This window comes from Eschrichtius robustus, chromosome 16 (assembly GCF_028021215.1).
Source record: "Eschrichtius robustus isolate mEscRob2 chromosome 16, mEscRob2.pri, whole genome shotgun sequence".
NCBI lineage: Eukaryota > Metazoa > Chordata > Mammalia > Artiodactyla > Eschrichtiidae > Eschrichtius > Eschrichtius robustus.
Window position 1 is genome coordinate 71,013,929 of NC_090839.1, and position 16,543 is coordinate 71,030,471.

Genomic DNA, 16,543 nt, shown 5'->3' on the forward strand with positions numbered 1-16,543 from the left:
AGCTTGCTTCTTCAAAACCATCAAGGGAGAACGTCTTTTAGCAAGATGGACATCACATTCTTATAACACTTAATCATGTATGCATAATCACATACATCCCGTCACTCTCACCACATTCTGTAGGTTAGAAGCAGTCAGGTCCCACTCACACGAAGAGGAGGGATCACACAAGGGAATGCATACCACAGTTGGGGATCATGGGCGCCACCTTAGATTCTACCCGCTACAACAAGTACACAAAATATTAGATTATTATGATAAGTGCATTGAAGAAAGTAGAAGGGGCAGGCCATATCAGCCACAGCAGTCTTTTCTTTGAACCACATAATGAGAAGTTGCCACTGTGCTAAGAGCTGGGGGGGCAGGTATTCCTAGCAGAGGGCACAGGAAAACAAAGGCCCCAAGACTGGAAGGAGCTGAATGTGTTTAAGGAAAAGAAATATCAGTGTGACTGGGCTTGGTGAGTAAAGGGTAAATGGAGGAGAGATAGGAGCCCATCAGGCAGGACCTCGTAGGGAAAGAAATTTACAGCAAAAAGCAAAGGGAAGATGTTGAAGAATTTTACACTTTGCATTAAGAGGGACATAATTAGACTTAGATTTTTAAAGGTCACTTGTGGCCAATGGATTGGGAGTCAGAAGTCCAGTTAGGAGGTCTGTGGAGGTCCAGAGCAGAGGATGGTGTGGCTTACACTAGAGTGGAAGTAATGGAGACCCTCCCCATTTGGAGAGCTAGCAGCAGTTGGTGATGGAGTGTATGTGGGTAGTGAAGGAAAGGGAGACACAAGGATGGCACATAAATTTTTAATTTGAGCCAGTGGGTAGTCAGTGACACTATTTTCTGATATGGGTGCTGTGTGAATAGTCAATCTGCTTTGCTCATATTGAGTCAGATATGCCTTTTTGACACCAAGAGGATGTGACAAATGAACAGTGGCTTAGAGAGTAGGTATGGGCTGGGGATACAAGATTTAGGAGTATTTTCAGTACTAAGAGCTTTACATAGCCTTCTTACGGAATGCTCTCCTGAGAGAAGCCGAGAGATCATTTTAAAACATATTTCTGATCACATAAACAGCCTTGCTTCAAACTCTGCAGAGTGCAAGTTGCTTTCCCACTGCACTTAAAAGTGCTAACTAACTCCTTCCCATCACAAGCTGTACCTGCCAGCTTCTCATTTTTCATATTCCCTTAGCCTCTGGATTTTAGAGGTGAATGAAACTCAGGTTCAGAGCAGAAATGATTCACCAATTCTGCCAAGAAACGTGGCATCTAAATCAAAGCTTTGCAATTCAGGCTGTCTGTCACACTGCCTGGGGCCTGAGGCCTTTGCCGATCAAACGAAGTAAAATACAGAACCCAGCACAGCGCCTGCCACAGAATAGGCCCATAAACAATAGTTGTCAAAGTGCACGGTGCACCGTCATTTGAAACTGAGTGGAACAGTTGTAAGGTTAACCATGGGGAAGGTAGTCAATAATATTGAGTTAGCTTTGTATGGTGACATGGTAACTAGACTTATTGTGATGACCATTTCGTAATGTACAAACACATTGACTCACTGGTGTACACCTGAAACTAACATTGTGTGTCAATTATACTTAAGTAAAAAAACGGTATTGTTGGCCTTTTAGGCACAGTGCAATGCGTTCCTTATTTGGAAAGGTAATTAAAAGCACGAAACTGACTTTATACAGTCGGAATGTTAATTTATCAGTATAACTATAGGTGTTTGTTTTTGCCACGAGTCGGGTGCTATCTTAAGCCCTCTACACTTCAATACACGTTTTCAGTCAGTTCTCACTACCAGTCATTTTAGAGATGAGGAAGCTGAAAGATTGAGATGCTAAATTGTTTAAGGGCACATAGAAGCAGAAGTGGGACTCCAGCCCAGTTCGCCTGACTGAAGAGCCCACCCCTTGTAACCAGTGTGCTGTTAAATGTTAATGCCTCCACCTGCCTTTAAGGCCTGGGATGTGGACCCATGCCCTAATAAGCATTGTCTGCAACAGTTCCTATAACCTTTGCTGCTGTGTCGAATAACTTCGGGGATCCCTGTTTTCATAAAATAGAACGTGAACTGTTGGTTCCCCCTAGAGTTGTGCACATAGAAGTACTGTTTCAACCGCCGCCTCTGCATGGTTTCTACTGTCTGCTCCACATAGAATAGGAGATTCAGCCCGGATGTTGTGACACCCCAGCAAGGTATGGTCAGGTGTGAGTTGTCACAAGGTTGAGGATGACTAACAGTATTCACTTATATTCTGCTGTGCTTCCTCGAGCAGGAGATAAAAGGTGGAACTAGAGAGAGGGGGTGGAATTTGAGAATAACCTGCTTTCTCTTACCTATTCCACGGCATCCCCCCAAAACACCTGTGTGTGTACAGGCACACACATACCCCGAGTGATTAAATATGTGTGTGCACACACACATACCTGAGTAATTAAGCATGTGTGCAAATACACACACAAACCCTGAGTGGTTGGTAAGAGTTCTGATAATTACAGATTACTGAAGTGCTTTCTTTGCCTTCTTGGGGGCAAGATAGGTGGTGGGGATTACATCCAAATCTGGCATGCCTCTTGGATATGTCTTTTTTGTTTGTTTGTTTGTTTTGGTTTTTTTTTAATATTTTTTTTTATTTGTGATAAGAATGTTTTTTAGATGAAACTAATTTTGTACAACAGTTGGACAAAGACTTTTTTTTCTTTTTTAGATAGAGTTATTTATTTATTTATTTATTTATTTATTTATGGCTGTGTTGGGTCTTCGTTTCTGTGCGAGGGCTTTCTCCAGTTGCGGCGAGCGGGGGCCACTCTTCATCGCGGTGCGCGGGCCTCTCACTGTCGTGGCCTCTCTTGTTGCGGAGCACAAGCTCCAGACGCGCAGGCTCAGTAGTTGTGGCTCACGGGCCTAGTTGCTCCGTGGCATGTGGGATCTTCCCAGACCAGGGCTCGAACCCGTGTCCCCTGCATTAGCAGGCAGATTCTCAACCACTGCGCCACCAGGGAAGCCCTTGGATATGTCTTTATGGTGACTATTATCCGTCACGTGTGTGGATGTTGAAAATGAATGATGTTGGAGCATCCCACTCTACACCTCCTGTTCCAAACATTTCCACCTTCCACGATCCAGCTCAAGGCTCATCCCTCAGTGAAGTCATGTCTCACTTAGGTACACTGTCTCTACACTTACAGCCCTCATGGACCAGGCATGGTAAGCAAATGACAACCTCTCTGGGCATTGGTTTCCTCAGTCTGTAACGAGAATGCCGCCCAACCTGTCACTGGGAACTGAGGCAAGTGATCGCTAAATTATAAAAGTGCTACAAAACGCTAGACGATTAAACCCTTGCTTGACTAGATTGTCTCTTGTTTGCCACTATTCCCTTATATTTGTCCTTCCTCCCACCTGCCCTGCCTGCCCCCTCTCTTCTAGTGCTCTGGGAATGGAAACAGTGTCTGTATCTTTCCCTTTGGGTAGCCCAGAAACTTAAATGTAGAAACCCCTGCACAATATTTTGCATTGACTAGAAAGACTGAGGAAACTGAACCTAGAGGAGTTATCCATCGGGGGTGACGTTTCCCACCGCCACCCTCGGACATTTGGCAGTGTCTGGAGGCATTTTTGATTGTCATGACTGTGTGTGTTTGGGGGAGATGCTGCTGGCATCTAGTGGGTCAAGGTCATGGATGCTGCTCAACATTCTTCAATGCACAGGACAGACCTTTACAACAAAGAACTAAGGGGCCCAAACACCAGTGCCAAGGTTGAGAATCCCTGATCTAGACAAATAATGAGAATTTAGAGCATTAGACCACACAACAGCAGAGCTGGGCTTGAGACAGGCTGGGACCTGGGGTCCTTTGCTGCAGTGTTGCAGTGCTTGCACCTGGACACACCTCTCCTCAAGCAACAAAATACAAAGAAACTGTATGGGACTAAAAATAACTGTGTGATAATTTGGGGCAAATTCTGGACAAAAGATACAAAGAGACCAAAAAAACCCAACTGCCAATTTTGAAGAGCCGGGAGCAAAAACTGGGTGTGGGGAGCAAAAGCACGGTACCGAGCATGCCCCCTGCACCCAACACCACCTAGGGGGTGGGCAAACCACCTAAGCCACGCCTCCAGCTTGACCCCTGGACACACCCCTACCCTCACCCCATGTAAGGAATAAGCTCGACCCCCTCAGGGAGCGAGCAAGCAAGGGAAACTGTTGTTTGTTCTTGCTCCCCTCTGCTGCAGCAGGGTCCCCAGTAAAGCCTTTCCTGAGTTTCTTGTCTGGCCTCTAGTCAATTTCTATCGACTGGGGAAGGCTAAGAACCCTGGTCGGTATCAGGCGGAGGCGGGGCTGGAGTTGGCCAGGTCTGCACCAGAGCAGCTGGTTACACTAGCGGCTTCAGGGACACATACACCTTCACGTTTGTGAAATATGTCAGGTTGTCAAAGACCTTTCACATATGTTATCATCTTTGACCTTTCATAAGAGTCCTGAGAGGTCCTCCTCTTCTCATTTCCATGCCTGACTAGTCAACTGGCAGCAGAAGAAACTGGGCGAACAAGCAAGTCATTTTCTGAAGGTCTCAGAGATAGTTAGTGATTAAGCCAGGGACCCACCATCACCTGGCCCACTCAGGTGCTCTTCCTCTGCTCCCTGCTTTTTGTTAAAGCAGAAGTGGCAAGGGTGAGACATCAGGAAGGTAGACTACTTGATAATTGGGAATCAGAGAGCCATCTGAGCTAGAGAGGGCATGGGCCCCTCTGCTCGGGCAGTAGACATTGATCGGCTTCCCAAAACTGCAGAGGAGACTCAAGCCCCATACATATGTTCTAGTAGTCCTTATGGCCCTATTTAGGAGCTTCAAGCCCCATTTGAAAACCTTAAAGAACCAGCAGAGGGAAATGGAACAGAAGTGTTTCCTAAAGAAAATGTTTCCTAAAGCCAGTAGAGGGCACTCACATCAGGTGATCTGAAGGTGGCTCAACTGAGAGCTGGAAGAAGCTTTAGACTGTGCTTCCTAAACGTTAATGTGCATGTGTACAAGGGGTTAAAAGGCAGATTCTGAGTCTGTAGGTCTGGAGCAGGACCTGAGCTTCTACATGGCTCACCAGCTCCTGGCAAAGCTGTTACTGAACTAGTTTTGTTTGCCCGACCAGTGCTGAGACGCTGAGGTTTACAGCAGAGAAAGGGTTTATTCACAAGGCAGCCAAGCGAGGAGACAGGAGAATAGGTCTCAGGTCCTGCCTCCTCAAAGGCAAGAGGCTTGGGATATTTGTGGGTGGAGAGTATAGGGTGGTCGAAGGTCCAGGGGAAGGTGATTGGAGGCAGGAAAAAGGCGAGGTACTCAATGATCTGCACAAGCATATCTGAGTTACATGCTTCTTCATGGGACACATGCTTAGAAAATGGTGGCACTAGCATGATCTGAGGGTGGAGTTTTTGGCCCTCTGACGTCAAAAAGTCACCCATCAGACACTTGTGCAGGCCCAGCTGAATGGTTGGTGGTCTCAACCGGTTTGAACTGGGTAAGACTAGCTCCATGTTCCTTAAAAACAACTTAAGCAAACATTACTCTCAGAGGTGCTTTCTATAAGGGGCTGTTAAAGGAGTCTTGATATATATTGTCCAAGCTACATGAAGTTTGGAGGGTATGCAATTTGCAAGACAAAGTAAGCTTGGTCAGTGAAGGCAGTTTATAGGATATTATTTATTAAGGACATTATAGTTTAAGGGAATCTAACTGATGACTGCCCTTGGTTTCAGAGCCTTCCACTGATCACACCCTGAGTAGCAAGGTAATAGATGCTCTCTCCAATCCTCTCCTTCTACAGCTGGTACACCTGAGGCCCAGAGAGGAAGTGCACACTGTAAGTCTGCAGTGCCAGGGATAGAACCCATGTCTCCTGCATCCAGTTCTTGCTTTATGACATCTTCCCTGCTCCTTTGACCCTGGAACAGAATTAAGGCAGGAGGATTCATCTCTAAGTAAGGGTGAGAAGTAAGTGACTATACTGTTTGCTTTGAATCAAGCTTCTTTGTATTGCATTTTTGGTCAAATCACTTCCCTCACAGAAGCATCAGTGGGAGTTCAAAGATGAACAGAATCAGACTCTGGACCTCTTGAGCCTTGAGGGAGCCAAAGCAAAATAAATTTGTTAACAAAAGGTTTTCTTATTTTTTTGGTTTATACAAATTTGGCTGTTAACCCAAAGCAAAGCTTACATATAACTTGGTGTGTTCTTATGGATGCAAATTATAGTCATAAACTTTATTCTAAAAATAAGGGTTCTTTAAGCCTGAATGATTTGGAATGCTTTTACCTACAGGAAACAAAGTGCCTCCCTTAAAAAATAAGAACTCTTAGCATCTCACTAAACATGAAATCCAGATACAAGTGGTTCTAGGGTTGATTTAGGAAACACAGTGAAGTAATCAGGGATCTAGGCTTTCTGTGTTATTACTCCACCATTCTCAGAGAGCATCTTTAGATATGTTTCCTCATGGTCACAAGAAAGCTGGCACAGCTCAAGGAATCACAATTCACACAACCACAGCCAAAGACAGGGAGAAAAGGGGCTAGCCTTACATACCTTTTTTTTGAAATGAGGAAAAAGACAGAAAACCCCCTCCCAGTTTCTCTCTTAAATCTCATTGAACAGAACAGTATCATGTACCTACCACTACACAAATATCTGCAAGGGGAATTGAGGCTTTATCTTGGTTATTTAGCCCAATCAGGATACTAGGGGCACGCTATGTCATTCCTGAACAAAGTCAAGTGTCGACTGAAAAAAAAATGCACAAGGCGGAAGTTGAGAATTATGTTTTATTCAAGGACATTACTGAGGACTTTAGCTCAGAAACAGCCTTTCAGATAGCTCTGAGGAACTGTTACAAAGAGGTTAGGGAAGAGTCTGGACGTATAGGAGATTTGCTGAAAACAAACAAACGTCGTCAAACATCAAAAGATTGCTAATCACAAGAAACAGACATCTCAAGTTAATGATTTTAGTGCTTTTCTATGTATGTGTAGATGCAAGAGTCTGGGCTCTTTGAAATTATTCCTTTGATATGCGTCTTAACTATCTAGGGCCAATATTTTTTTTTTCCATCCTGAATTCCCCCCAGGGCGTACCTTGGGGGCAGCTGCAGTGGCTGAGGGCTTGATGGCAGGCAACATTATTTGTCCACACAGCCTTTGCGTTTGTCTAGCACAGTGATTCTTATCCAGGGTACATGTCAGAATCGTCTTAGGAGCTTGTGTTCGTTTCTTCTCCCTGCTGTAACAAATTACCACAAGTTTAGTGGCTTAAGAATAACACAGATTTACTGTCCTACAAATCTGGAGGTCTCTTACAGTTTCACTGGGCTAACGTCAAGGTGTCAGTGGGGCTGTTTCCTTCTGGAGGCTCTGGGGGAAATGTTTCCTTGACTTTTTCAGCTCCTCGTGTCCGCCTGTGTTCCTTGGCTGGAGCCCTTTCCTCCATCTTCAAAGTGCATCAGTCTCTATCTCCATCATCATGTCGCCTTCTCCTCTCTGTAGGTGAATCTCATTCTGTCTCCCTTGTATAAGGTGCTTGTGATTACATTCAGGCCCACCTGGATAATCCAGATAATTTCTCGGTCCAGGATCCTTAGATTAATCATGTGTGCAAAGTCCCTTTTGCCATGAAAGGTAACAGTCACAGGTTCCTGGGATGAGGACCTAGATATTTTGGGGCCATTATTCAGCCTCCCACAGAGCCTAAACATGCTTAGACCCCACTCCTTAAAGATTCTAGTTCAGTAGGTGACGTCAGGGCATCTATATTTTACAAAATATGTGCGTGATCAAGAACCTCTCATCTGTCACAGAATTTTATTCAACCTTCAGTTATTGCAGTTATTGTTTATAGTATTATGAGGTTTCATCTAGGTGGCTCCAATGCAAATACACTAATATGTTGACTATCTCATTGAACCCTTGCATGCTTCCAAAGTAGGTTTTATTCACATTTTCCAGATGTGGAAATAGGCTTGGAAATTGTTCCATCTGCCCAAGGTCACACAGTAAGGAAGACAGATCCAGAACCCAAGCCCAGCTCTTGTTCTAGAGCTGTACACGTTCCATAAAACAGCTTGAAGCAGCAGAACAGGGCAGGGAAGAGAAGTTCAGCATTAAAGGGGGCTTCCCAAGGCACACAAGTCTGCTCCCAGCCCCTGTAAACTGCACCAACAGAACTGCCCAGTAGAATATTAGAATCCCAAATGCCGTTCGTCTACCTCCTGCCACCTGAGTTACAATTACAGCCAATCCCTACCTGGTGAGGGAGATTGCAAACACAGGTTTGGATGAAGGAGCAGCTTCTTGGGATTTGAGCTCCCTCTCTGCCCACACAGCTCCTCTCTGCTTATTAGGCTGCCACCCCCCATGTGCAGTAGGATAGGTACCTTCAGAAGATGAGAACACGACTTTAAACAACTGCTCATTATATTTGTTCTAGGATACCATGGCAACTAGTGTTCATTCCAGCAGCTGCTCCACAGCCAGCTTGGCTTTCCTCTCTCAAATTTCTGCCTCAACATTTGCAAACACGTCAGAACCAACCTGCCGTGCAGCAGCCTTGTGGCCCAGGTCACTGTGATCCTGGCTTGTGACTCTACACAAATAGACCAGATTGGGGATGAGAGGCTCCACCTCTATAACCAAGATACTCTGATACCTTAGACAAGCTTGCTAGGGCTCAAGTTGCTCATCTGTAAAATGTGCATTTCTAGCAAAGTGTTTTTCAACTTGTGGGTAATGACTCATTAGAGGGTATATTAGTTTTCTGTTTCTGCCGTAACAAATTAATACAAACTAAATGGTTTGAAACAAGTTATTTTATATCTCTGGAATTCACAAGTCCAAAATGGGGCAGCAGAGCTGTGTTCTTCTGGAGGCTCTAGGGGAGAATCCATTTCTTTGCCATTACCAGCTATTAAAGGCTGCCCACATTCCTTGGCTTGTGGACAATATCACTCTGACTTCTGCTTCCACTGGGACATCTTTTCTGACTCTCCTGTCTGTTTCATAGGGAGCCCTATAATTGGGCCCACTTGGATAATCTTCCCATGTCAAGACCTTTAACCACATCTGCAAAGTCCATTTGGGGCCATGACTAGGGAACAATATTCAGTTTTTGGTGATTAGGATGTGGACATGTTGGGGATGGTCATTATTCAGCCTACCACATGAGGTCAGGGAGCCATGTAAGTGGCCAACAGTTTTTTAAATGCTGTTTTAAGAAGTGCATGCAGCAATGCAATATTTCTTTTTTTTTTTTTTAACATCTTTATTGAAGTATAATTGCCTTACAATGGTGTGTTAGCTTCTGCTTTATAACAAAGTGAATCAGTTATACACATACAATATGTTCCCATATCTCTCCCCTCTTGCATCTCCCTCCCTCCCACCCTCCCCATCCCACCCCTCTAGGTGGTCACAAAGCACCGAGCTGATCTCCCTGTGCTATGTGGCTGCTTCCCACTAGCTATCTATTTTACATTTGGTAGCGTATATATGTCCATGACACTCTCTTACCCTGTCACATCTCACCCCACCCCCTCCCCATATCCTCAAGTCCATTCTCTAGTAGGTCTGTGTCTTTATTCCCGTCTTGCCACTAGGTTCTTCATGGCCTTTTTTTTCTTTTTTCTTTTTCCTTAGATTCCGTATATATGTGTTAGCATACTGTATTTGTTTTTCTCTTTCTGACTTACTTCACTCTGTATGACAGACTCTAACTCCATCCACCTCATTACAAATACCTCCATTTCATTTCTTTTTATGGCTGAGTAATAGTCCATTGTATATATGTGCCACATCTTCTTTATCCATTCATCTGTCGATGGACATTTAGGTTGCTTCCATGTCCTGGCTATTGTAAATAGAGCTGCAATGAACATTTTGGTACATGACTCTTTTTGAACTATGGTTTTCTCAGGGTATATGCCCAGTAGTGGGATTGCTGGGTCGTATGGTAGTTCTATTTGTAGTTTTTTCAGGAACCTCCATACTGTTCTCCATAGTGGCTGTATCAATTTACATTCCCACCAACAGTGCAAGAGTGTTCCCTTTCCTCCACACCCTCTCCACCATTTATTGTTTCTAGATTTTTTGATGATGGCCATTCTGATCGGTGTGAGATGATATCTCATTGTAGTTTTGATTTGCATTTCTCTAATGATTAATGATGTTGAGCATTCTTTCATGTGTCTGTTGGCAATCTGTATATCTTCTTTGGAGAAATGTCTATTTAGGTCTTCTGCCCATTTTTGGATTGGGTTGTTCGTTTTTTTGTTATTGAGCTGCATGAGCTGCTTGTAAATCTTGGAGATTAATCCTTTGTCAGTTGCTTCATTTGCAAATATTTTCTCCCATTCTGAGGGTTGTCTTTTGGTCTTGTTTATGGTTTCCTTTGCTGTGCAAAAGCTTTTAAGTTTCATTAGGTCCCATTTGTTTGTGTTCTTATTTCCATTTCTCTGGGAGCTGGGTCAAAAAGAATCTTGCTGTGATGTATGTCATAGAGTGTTCTGCCTACGTTTTCCTCTAAGAGTTTGATAGTGTCTGGCCTTACACTTAGGTCTTTAATCCATTTCGAGTTTATTTTTGTGCATGGTGTCAGGGAGTGTTCTAATTTCATACTTTTACATGTATCTGTCCAATTTTCCCAGCACCACTTATTGAAGAGGCTGTCTTTTCTCCACTGTATATGCTTGCCTCCTTTATCAAAGATAAGGTGACCATATGTGTGTGGGTTTATCTCTGGGCTTTCTATCCTGTTCCATTGATCTATATTTCTGTTTTTGTGCCAGTACCAAACTGTCTTGATTACTGTAGCTTTGTAATATAGTCTGAAGTCAGGGAGCCTGATTCCCCCAGTTCCATTTTTCGTTCTCAAGATTGCTTTGGCTATTCGGGGTCTTTTGTGTTTCCATACAAATTGTGAAATTTTTTGTTCTAGTTCTGTGAAAAATGCCAGTGGTAGTTTGATAGGGATTGCATTGAATCTGTAGATTGCTTTGGGTAGTAGAGTCATTTTCACAATGTTGATTCTTCCAATCCAGGAACATGGTATATCTCTCCATCTATTTGTATCATCTTTAATTTCTTTCATCAGTGTCTTATAATTTTCTGCATACAGGTCTTTTGTCTCCTTAGGTAGGTTTATTCCTAGATATTTTATTCTTTTTGTTGCAATGGTAAACGGGAGTGTTTTCTTAATTTCACTTTCAGATTTTTCGTCATTAGTGTATAGAAATGCAAGAGATTTCTGTGCATTAATTTTGTATCCTGCTGCTTTACCAAATTCATTGATTAGCTCTAGGAGTTTTCTGGTAGCATCTTTAGGATTCTCTATGTATAGTATCATGTCATCTGCAAACAGTGACAGCTTTACTTCTTCTTTTCCGATTTGGATTCCTTTTATTTCTTTGTCTTCTCTGATTGCTGTGGCTAACACTTCCAAAACTATGTTGAATAATAGTGGTGAGAGTGGGCAACCTTGTCTTGTTCCTGATCTTAGTGGAAATGGTTTCAGTTTCTCACCATTGAGGACAATGTTGGCTGTGGGTTTGTCATATATGGCCTTTATTATGTTGAGGAAAGTTCCCTCTATGCCTACTTTCTGCAGGGCTTTTATCATAAATGGGTGTTGAATTTTGTCGAAAGCTTTCTCTGCATCTATTGAGATGATCATATGGTTTTTCTCCTTCAATTTGTTAATATGGTGTATCACATTGATTGATTTCCGTATATTGAAGAATCCTTGCATTCCTGGGATGAGCCCCACTTGATCATGGTGTATGATCCTTTTAATGTGCTGTTGGATTCTGTTTGCTAGTATTTTGTTGAGGATTTTTGCATCTATGTTCATCAGTGATATTGGCCTGTAGTTTTCTTTCTTTGTGACATCTTTGGTTTTGGTATCAGGGTGATGGTGGCCTCGTAGAATGAGTTTGGGAGTGTTCCTCCCTCTGCAATATTTTGGAAGAGTTTGAGAAGGATAGGTGTTAGCTCTTCGCTAAATGTTTGATAGAATTCACCTGTGAAGCCACCTGGTCCTGGGCTTTTGTTTGTTGGAAGGTTTTTAATCACAGTTTCAATTTCAGTGCTTGTGATTGGTCTGTTCATATTTTCTATTTCTTCCTGGTTCAGTCTCGGCAGTTTGTGCATTTCTAAGAATCTGTCCATTTCTTCCAGGTTGTCCATTTTATTGGCATAGAGTTGCTTGTAGTAATCTCTCATGATCTTTTGTATTTCTGCAGTGTCAGTGGTTACTTCTCCTTTTTCATTTCTAATTCTATTGATCTGAGTCTTCTCCCTTTTTCTCTTGATGAGTCTGGCTAATGGTTTATCAATTTTGTTTATCTTCTCAAAGAACCAGCTTTTAGTTTCATTGATTTTTGCTATTGTTTCCTTCATTTCTTTTTCATTTATTTCTGACCTGATCTTTATAATTTCTTTCCTTCTGCTGGCTTTGGGGTTTTTTTGTTCTTCTTTCTCTAATTGCTTCAGGTGCAAGGTTAGGTTGTTTATTCGAGATGTTTCCTGTTTCTTGAGGTAGGCTTGTATTGCTATAAACTTCCCTCTTAGCACTGCTTTTGCTGCGTCCCATAGGTTTTGGGTCGTCGTATCTCCATTGTCATTTGTTTCTAGGTATTTTTTGATTTCCCCTTTGATTTCTTCAGTGATCACTTCGTTATTAAGTAGTGTATTGTGTAGCCTCCATGTGTTTGTATTTTTTACAGATCTTTTCCTGTAATTGATATCTAGTCTCATAGCGTTGTGGTCAGAAAAGATACTTGATACGATTTCAATTTTCTTAAATTTACCAAGGCTTGATTTGTGACCCAAGATATGATCTATCCTGGAGAATGTTCCATGAGCACTTGAGAAAAATGTGTATCCTGTTGTTTTTGGGTGGAATGTCCTATAAATATCAATTAAGTCCATCTTGTTTAATGTATCATTTAAAGCTTGTGTTTCCTTATTTATTTTCATTTTGGATGATCTGTCCATTGGTGAAAGTGGGGTGTTAAAGTCCCCTACTATGATTGTGTTGCTGTCGATTTCCCCTTTTATGGCTGTTAGTATTTGCCTTATGTATTGAGGTGCTCCTATGTTGGGTGCATAAATATTTACAATTGTTATACCTTCCTCTTGGATCGATCCCTTGATCATTATATAGTGTCCTTCTTTGTCTCTTGTAATAGTCATTATTTTAAAGTCTATTTTGTCTGATATGAGAATTGCTACTCCAGCTTTCTTTTGATTTCCATTTGCATGGAATATCTTTTTCCATCCCCTCACTTTCAGTCTATATGTGTCCCTAGGTCTGAAGTGGGTCTCTTGTAGACAGCATATATATGGGTCTTGTTTTTGTATCCATTCAGCCAGCCTGTGTCTTTTGGTGGGAGCATTTAATCCATTTCCATTCAAGGTAATTATCGATATGTATGTTCCTATTCCCATTTTCTTAAATGTTTTGGGTTTGTTATTGTAGGTGTTTTCCTTCTCTTGTGTTTCTTGCCTAGAGAAGTTCCTTTAGCATTTGTTGTAAAGCTGGTTTGGTGGTGCTGAACTCTCTCAGCTTTTGCTTGTCTGTAAAGGTTTTAATTTCTCCATCACATCTGAATGAGATCCTTGCTGGGTAGAGTAATCTTGGTTGTAGGTTTTTCTCCTTCATCACTTTAAGTATATCCTGCCACTCCCTTCTGGCTTGCAGAGTTTCTGCTGAAAGATCAGATGTTAACCTTATGGGGATTCCCTTGTGTGTTATTTGTTGTTTTTCCCTTGCTGCCTTTAATATGTTTTCCTTATATTTAATTTTTGACAGTTTGATTAATATGTGTCTTGGCGTGTTTCTCCTTGGGTTTATCCTGTATGGGACTCTCTGTGCTTCCAGGACTTGATTAACTATTTCCTTTCCCATATTAGGGAAGTTTTCAACTATAATCTCTTCAAATATTTTCTCAGTCCCTTTCTTTTTCTCTTCTTCTTCTGGGACCCCTATAATTCGAATGTTGGTGCGTTTAATGTTGTCCCAGAGGTCTCTGAGACTGTCCTCAGTTCTTTTCATTCTTTTTTCTTTATCCTGCTCTGCAGTAGTTATTTCCACTATTTTATCTTCCAGGTCACTTATCCTTTCTTCTGCCTCAGTTATTCTGCTATTGATCCCATCTAGAGTATTTTTAATTTCATTTATTGTGTTTTTCATCATTGCTTGGTTCCTCTTTAGTTCTTCTACGTCCTTGTTAAATGTTTCTTGCATTTTGTCTATTCTATTTCCAAGATTTTGGATCATCCTTACTATCATTATTCTGAATTCTTTTTCAGGTAGACTACCTATTTCCTCTTCATTTGTTAAGTCTGGTGTGTTTTGACCCTGCTCCTTCATCTGCTGTGTGTTTTTCTGTCGTCTCATTTTGCTTATCTTACTGTGTTTGGGGTCTCCTTTTCACAGGCTGCAGGTTCGTAGTTCCCGTTGTTTTTGGTATCTGTCCCCAGTGGCTAAGGTTGGTTCAGTGGGTTGTGTAGGCTTCCTGGTGGAGGGAACTAGTGCCTGAGTTCTGGTGGATGAGGCTGGATCTTGTCTTTCTGGTGGGCACGTCCACGTCTGGTGGTGTATTTTGGGGTGTCTGTGGCCTTATTATGATTTTAGGCAGCCTCTCTGCTAATGGATGGGGCTGTGTTCCTGTCTTGCTAGTTGTTTGGCATAGGGTGTCCAGCACTGTAGCTTGCTGGTCGTTGAGTGAAGCTGGGTCTTGATGTTGAGATGGAGATCTCTGAGAGATTTTCGCCGTTTGGTATTACGTGGAGCTGGGAGGTCTCTTGTGGACCAGTGTCCTGAAGTTGGCTCTCCCACCTCAGAGGCACGGCCCTGATGCCTGGCTGGAGCACCAAGAGCCTTTCGTCCACACGGCTCAGAGTAAAAGGGAGAAAAAATAGAAAGAAAGAAAGAAAGAAAGAAAGAAAGAGGCTATAATATAGTGAAGTAAAATAAAGCTATTATAAAGCAGAGCTATACAGGCAAAATCTCACCCAGAAGCATATACATATACACTCACAAAAAAAAGGAAAAGGGGAAAAATTAATATATCCTGCTCCAAAAGTCCACCTCCTGAATTTGGGATGATTCGTTGTCTATTCAGGTATTCAACAGATGCAAGCACATCAAGTTGTTTGTGGAGTTTTAATTCGCTGCTTCTGAGGCTGCTGGGAGAGATTTCCCCTTCTCTTCTCTGTTCGCACAGCTCCTGGGGTTCAGCTTTGGATTTGGACCCGCCTCTGCGTGTAGGTCGCCTGAGGGCGTCTGTTCCCCGCCCAGACAGGATGGGGTTAAAGGAGCAGCTGCTTCGGGGGCTCTGGCTCACTCAGGCCACGAGGAGGGAGGGGTACAGAGGAGGCGGGGCGAGGCTGCGGCGGCAGAGGCCGGTGTGACGTTGCACCAGCCTGAGGCGTGCAGTGCGTTCTCCCGGGGAAGTTGTCCCCGGATCACGGGAGCCTGGCAGTGGCGGGCTGCACAGGCTCCCGGGAGGGGCGGTGTGGAGAGTGACCTGTGCTCACACACAGGCTTTTTGGAGGCGGCAGCAGCAGCCCCAGCGTCTCACGCCTGTCTCTGGGGTCCGCGCTGATCGCCGCGGCTCGCGCCCGTCTCTGGAGCTCGTTTAGGCGGCGCTCTGAATCCCCTCTCCTTGCGCGCCGTGAAACAAAGAGGCAAGAAAAAGTCTCTTGCCTCTTCGGCAGCTGCAGACTTTTTCCCGGACTCCCTCCCAGCCAGCTGTGGTGCGCTAACCCCTTCAGGCTGTGTTCACGCTGCCAACCCCAGTCCTCTCCCTTCGATCCGACCGAAGCTGAGCCTCAGCTCCCAGCCCCGCCCGCCCCGGCGGGGGAGCAGACAAGCCTCTCGGGCTGGTGAGCGCTGCTCGGCGCCGAGCCTCTGTGCGGGAATCTCTCCGCTTTGCCCTCCGCACCCCTGTGGCTGCGCTCTCCTCCGTGGCTCCGAAGCTTCCCCCCTCTGCCACCCGCAGTCTCTGCCCGCGAAGGGGCTTCCTAGTGCGTGGAAATCTTTCCTCCTTCACAGCTCCCTCCCACTGGTGCAGGTGCCGTCCCTATTCTTTTGTCTCTGTTATTTCTTTGTTCTTTTGCCCTACCCAAGTACGGGGGGAGTTTCTTGCCTTTTTGGAGGTCGGACGTCTTCTGCCAGCGTTCAGTGGGTGTTCTGTAGGAGCAGTTCCACGTGTAGATGTATTTCTACTGTATCATAAAGATAGGATAGCAAATGCCGCACAAACCGCCTCACGTCCCGGTCCCCAAGACCCTTCTTCATTGTCTTCAGCAGTTTATCCCGTACAGCCGCCAAAGCAGGGCGGACTCCCAATGCAATATTTCTGATTCTAATATGTAACACTAATATGACGTAGTCACAGAAAAAGTTTGAATCCAAGACCATTTGTTTTATCAGCGACAGATTAATGCCTTATTCTCTTATAAAGAAATGTCTAAAGAATAGCCTT

General features: G+C 43.7%; 1 protein-coding gene across 3 annotated transcripts in view; it reads left to right on the plus strand.

Moving 5' to 3' along the window:
• ANKS4B (ankyrin repeat and sterile alpha motif domain containing 4B) overlaps nucleotides 1-16,543 on the plus strand; it is an 80,151-nt gene that overhangs the window by 15,566 nt on the left and 48,042 nt on the right. The window contains exon 6 of one of the 3 annotated variants that reach the window (XR_011070388.1): nucleotides 5,836-6,002. The exons of the other annotated variants lie outside the window; for them this stretch is intronic. The gene's annotated coding sequence lies outside the window, so the exon portion shown is untranslated. The remainder of the gene's footprint in view (nucleotides 1-5,835; nucleotides 6,003-16,543) is intronic. 3 annotated transcript variants of the gene reach the window in all.